A 6,191-nucleotide genomic window follows, 5' to 3' on the forward strand; every position below is an offset into this window, starting at 1 on the left:
ACATGGCAAAAAAAAGAAGAAAAATAATAAAATCAAACAGTCTTCAATTAATTATGGACTGCTATCATTGGCTGCTATTTCTAAAATTTTCGGTATGTGGTCAAGCAACTTGTTGCAAAAGCCTTATTGCTATATATATGTGTATATATATATATATATATATGTATATATAATAAAATATTAGAGAATAAATCCAAACTTACAGGGAAAAATCAGATTTAGGATTGAATCCAATTTTATAGTAAAATATTATATTATATTAAATTAGAGATAAAACCACTATTAGGCAAATCATACAATGAAAAACTTAAGCCAATACATAAGATTAATTAATTTATATTATTTTAAATATATATCAAAATTATTAAAAATTATACTAATTATACTATTATATTAAAAATATATACTATTATATTGAAAATTATACTAATTATACTAATGATCTTTTTTTAATAATTTTGATATATATTTAAAATAATATAAATTAATTAATCTTATGTATTGGCTTAAGTTTTTCATTGTATGATTTGCCTAATAGTGGTTTTATCTCTAATTTAATATAATATATGTATATATATATATATATATGTATATATATATACTAGCACTAGTGAATGCATATACAGCTGCGTACGTGCGCACATACACGCGAGTGCTGTCCAAATCTCTGACCAATCACATACAGCTAGCTGACATTCAATTGGCGTATCAAGTTTCGGGCATTTTGATTGGGTTTTGGATAGAACATTCACAAAAAGTCACTTCTATTGATTTTTTAATGGCTTTGCGGGGTGACTGGGGAAATGTAAAGATGTGCCCGACCACTCTTGGACGGTTTTGAATGACCATAGAAAGTGCGAGCCCTCTAACTGAAAAATTGTGGATTTGTATAAAGGACACACACACAGACATTTTGCCGTTTATATATATGTGTATATATATATATACACATACATATACATATATATATAATATACTTTTATATTTACATACATACATAAACATATATATATATATATATATATATATAACTTATCATGAGATACCGGAACAGACTTCAGCCCCGACATCCGAAACTCTGAGTTTTATTATGACAACCAACTAATTGTCACATATTTATAGATAAATTCCTCTTTCATAATATCGAGTTCTCATTCATTCTTTTGTTGTCATATTATTATTATTATTATTATTATTATTATTAATATATATATATATATATATTATATATATATATATATTATATATAAGGGCTTAGTAAAATAAATTACTTTGCCACATACTGAACTCATTAGAAATAGCAGCTAAAGAAATTTCTTCAGCTATTTCTAATACTTAAAGAAGATCTCTCTCAGATAGTGTTTGCCTAAACTAACTCACGAAAGTATGGGGGAAAAACATTAAAAAATCAAGTGCAAAGGTTATTTGAGAACGTACGTTTCTAGATTAGTCAATTCGACATTTCTTTCTTCAGCTCAGAATTCCTTGAATCGGATTTGGGAACACTGAAAGTCGGGAGCATACCCTTTCGGCCTCTAATCACCTCTAGAATTCTGCTCGAACTAAAAGTGCTATCAAATTCGAATATTCGAATTTGATAGCACTTTTAGTTCGAGCAGAATTCTAGAGGTGATTAGAAGCCGAAAGGGTATGCTCCCGACTTTCAGTGTTCCCAAATCCGATTCAAGGAATTCTGAGCTGAAGAAAGAAATGTCGAATTGACTAATCTAGAAACGTACGTTCTCAAATAACCTTTGCACTTGATTTTTTAATGTTTTTCCCCCATACTTTTGTGAGTTAGTTTAGGCAAACACTATCTGAGAGAGATCTTCTTTAAGTATTAGAAATAGCTGAAGAAATTTCTTTAGCTGCTATTTCTAATGAGTTCAGTATGTGGCAAAGTAATTTATTTTACTAAGCCCTTATATATAATGTAATATTTTGAATTCGCCTATAATGGTCCCTTTACATACTGAACACTTGGTGAAACTGATTAATAATTAATTAATTTTACCCTCAATTGTTGAAATTATATATATATATATATATATATATATATATAAGCGCAGACATGGCTCTGTGGTTAAGAAGTTCGCTTGCAAGATGTGGTTTTGGGTTCCGGTTTCAGTTTTCCTGGACGGCACTTTGGCCAAGTGTATTCTACTACAATCCTGGATCGGCAAAAAGAGCCGGATATAATAAATACCGGACTTACAAGGAGACGGTGCCTCAGCATGGCCGCAATCCAGAGATCGAAATAAGTAGAATTATACACACACACATACTTATTGTATGCACGTGTGTGTGTGTACGTATGTATGTATATAAAGAGAGAAAGAAAGAAAGAGAGAGAGGAAAACCGAAGCCCAGACAACAGGCAAAAAATACACAGGACATGACACAAACATGAATATCATTCTTCACTCATCAACTGTTGACTGAAGATCGATGCACATCATAATCCTCATCATCATTTTCCTATACTTGATATGGGCTGGACACCATTTGTTGTAGTCCTTTGTCACCTTTTTTGTGACAGACAGTCTCCTGGGATCAGCTCCTACCATATCCTCAGACTTCGTCTTTGGCAAGTTTCTTCCATTTCTATCACTCGGCAATTCTTGTATCCATCTGTCATTTTTCATATATATTTCATGTCAATCTAACTCAGTCTTCTCTCTTGCATACTTCATCGGATTCCTTTACCCCTCAGCTTCTCTCTCGTCTCCTTTGTGCTCCATCGCTGATGCAGCCGAGAGAGCAGGTTTTTTTTTTTTTTTTCGTAAAGATTCCGTATTCAAAACCCTTGTCTCGCTTCCATACAACCACCCCTTTCGGGTACAGGCATCATACAATTAGCTCGTCGCTTGGAAACAAAATCCCTATATTGACCACAACTTCAGGAGAGTCCTTGCAGCATTTGAAAGAATTTATTTTAGGGGCACTCCTGCTACTAACTATTCCTCTAGTTATATGCAAAACTTTCTCTGTTAGCTTTCATGTGATTCCATTACCCCTCTTGTGCACACCGAACCCTTTTCGCATATCAAGTACGGCTACTTCCCAAATGACAGCAGATGTCTACCTTTTTCTGTTTCTGATAATTAAAACATTTGGTTTTGATATGTTTATTTTAAAACCTTTTTTATCTAGGATTTGGTATTCCTGCTTCAATTCCTCGGTAGACTCAGCTACGAGAATTAGGTCGTCGTCATAGAAAAGTTCATAGGGACTATAATAAACCAGAGAAGTGAGAACGTACCCCTGACACACACCTGCCTGTTAAATTCTTCGTTGAATTAGTTGTTAACTCTCACCTTGTCGGGACATGGCTTGCATGGCTCTCATTTATCTACAGTCTAGTGATAGCTGTTTCTGATAGAACCTTATGGAAGAGGTACCTGGAGACTCCTACGACCTTTCCAAGAAAAGTGGGTGAATAAGATGGATGGTTTTCGTAACGACTACCAGTTTACAAAGTGTGAATTACTGGCAAAGGCCTTCATTGAATGCTGAGTACAATGGCTTCGAACTTCTGTATTTGTCTCCCTTTGATGGGTACAATTGCTGCTCCATCCTAGCACAAAGCCTAACTCAGTGCTTTTCAAACTTTTTGCTGGAGTGGAACCCCAAGGAAACATTCCACTGGCTCGAGGAACCCCTGTGCAATAATTTAATAGTCTTATGTACACATATCTGCACAGGGGAATTAAAAATTACTGCCGATTTTAGCAGTTTTGTAACTTCTTGCGGAACCCCTGGACTGTACTGGCGGAACCCTGGTTGAAAACCACTGGCCTAACTAGTCCCACCCCTAATTAATTGTTATGAATCTTTGTTTCCTTCATAATTTGGCCTCATCTATTTGATTCCTCTGTACTTTCCTAGCAATCTTCTTTGCTCATGATGAAGTCGACGACAACACTGCTATTTCAATCATTGGGATTGACTCCCTTTTGTCCTGACTGACTGATAATGTGGCCGGAGTATCTATTACTTCACCAGATGATTTCATCCTCTCAACAACTTACCCAGGTCGTCTGGCTGTTTTCTTTGCCTTCAAACACTTAAGAACAATTTCTACTGTAAAGTTATCAATTTCAGTCGTCGGTCCCTTAGTTGAGTCTACTTAGGAAACTCCATCTCTCTCTCTCCCTCTCTCTCTCATGCCCTCGCTTCATTCAGTAACTCCTCATAGCTGCATTTCTCTACCTCCTTCTCGACATCAGCGAAAGCGAGTGCACCGTATTGTCATTTTGCCGAAACACCTTGTGCATTCTGCCACGCTGCCTTGCTGTCCGTAATACCTCACCTCTCTGGTCTTCATGTCACAGAATACTGGTAAACCTCTTACAGTATCTCTCCTTGTTAAGTTAACCTATTTCTTTACTGCCCACAAGGTGCTACACACAGAGGGGACAAACAGATTAAGTCAATTATAGTGACCCAGTGCGTAACTGGTGCTTATTTAATCGACCCCGAGAGGATGAAAGGCAAAGTCGACCTCGGCGGAATTTGAACTCAGAACGTAGCGGCAGGCGAAATACCTATTTCTTTACTACCCACAAGGGGCTAAACACAGAGGGGCCAAACAAGGACAGACAAACGGATTAAGTCGATTACATCGACCCCAGTGTGTAACTGGTACTTAATTTATCGACCCTGAAAGGATGAAAGGCAAAGTCGACCTCAGCGGAATTTGAACTCAGAACGTAACGGCAGACGAAATACCGCTAAGCATTTCGCCCGGCGCGCTAACGTTTCTGCCAGCTCGCTGCCTCGTTAAGTTTACCTGATGTATAATTCCTTGTTCCCGCCCTTTTATTCTTTCCTGGCTTTTGTAGCTCTGTCTACCGTATTTCACCACTATTTCAGCCCCCGCCTGGCGGAGCACCTACTTCATCCAGAGATTTGATCTATGAACTCACTGTAGGATGTTTGTAGAAACTTGCAATTATTATAGGTAACTCTCTCTCTCTCTCTCTCTCTCTCTCTCTCTCTCTCTCTCCTCTCTCTCTCTCTCTCTCCCTTCATGCCAGCTACTACTTTCTTGAATTTAAAACTGAATAAAGGATATTTCAACTTCCATGCCTTCTTTCTTCAGACGGCCGTGTCCATCGACAATTTACTCTCATATCATTCATCTATGTTTAGATGTACAAACTTTATAGAGGACGAGCAAAACGCCCCCCATCCAATGGACGGTGTTGAGTTGTCGAACATTTAAACCAAATTTTCTCAAAACAACTTGTCCGACCGTCCCATAGGCCTCCCCTTTGAGAAACACTTATTTAACCTAAATTTCAGACGCCAGCAAAAGAAGAAATAAAGATAGACTTTTTTCTATTGCAAAGAAAAACGATTTTATTCACACAAATATGCAACCAAAGAGTTTAAAGTACCAATAATGATAAGGCTGTTGACTGGGAGAACTCAAACATGCTTTAAATAGTAAGTAAATACACAGCATTTTGAGGTATTATTTCAACAGCTGATGTACTTGCACGTTCCCACGACTTTATCGATCGCATTCTCACCTGGAATCGATTTTTGTAATTTTTTCAAGACTTATACATGCCCTGATACCGTCGGTATCTACATATCAAATTTGAGCGCAATCGGATGGAGGATGCCCGAGATCCTAGAAGACACACACACACACACACAGACAGAACGGATTTTATATAATAGATAACCTTCACATCCGTCCGTCCATCTATCTATCTATCTATCTATCTATCTATCTATCTATCTAGCAGTATCGCCCGGCGTTGCTCGGGTTTGTAAGGGAAATAACTATATAAGCATTTTTAGAGATGTAAAGTATAATAGCCATCTCAATATGGCTAACCACAAGGGGAGGGGTGTTACTGTAGCTTTTTACGTTCTGAGATTTAATAATAAATTTTTAGAGAGTTACTTCCCTTATATATGCCAAAAATGCATTAAAATATGGGAAAAATTGATAGTAATTTTTTTTTTAAATCGTAGACTCATCGTAGACGCGCGCTAATACCCAGAAGGGCTCGATATGAATCACGACTATAAGATACCCGAATTTGGTTAAACTGCACCGCAAAATGTGGGAGTAGTTAGGAATCTAAATCGTAGGAGACAGACAGCACACACCCTCTCTTTTATATATAAAGATTTATGCCAAAAATTAATTTCTTTTCCATATTTAACATAAA

This window comes from Octopus sinensis, linkage group LG14 (assembly GCF_006345805.1).
Source record: "Octopus sinensis linkage group LG14, ASM634580v1, whole genome shotgun sequence".
In the NCBI taxonomy this organism is placed as follows: domain Eukaryota; kingdom Metazoa; phylum Mollusca; class Cephalopoda; order Octopoda; family Octopodidae; genus Octopus; species Octopus sinensis.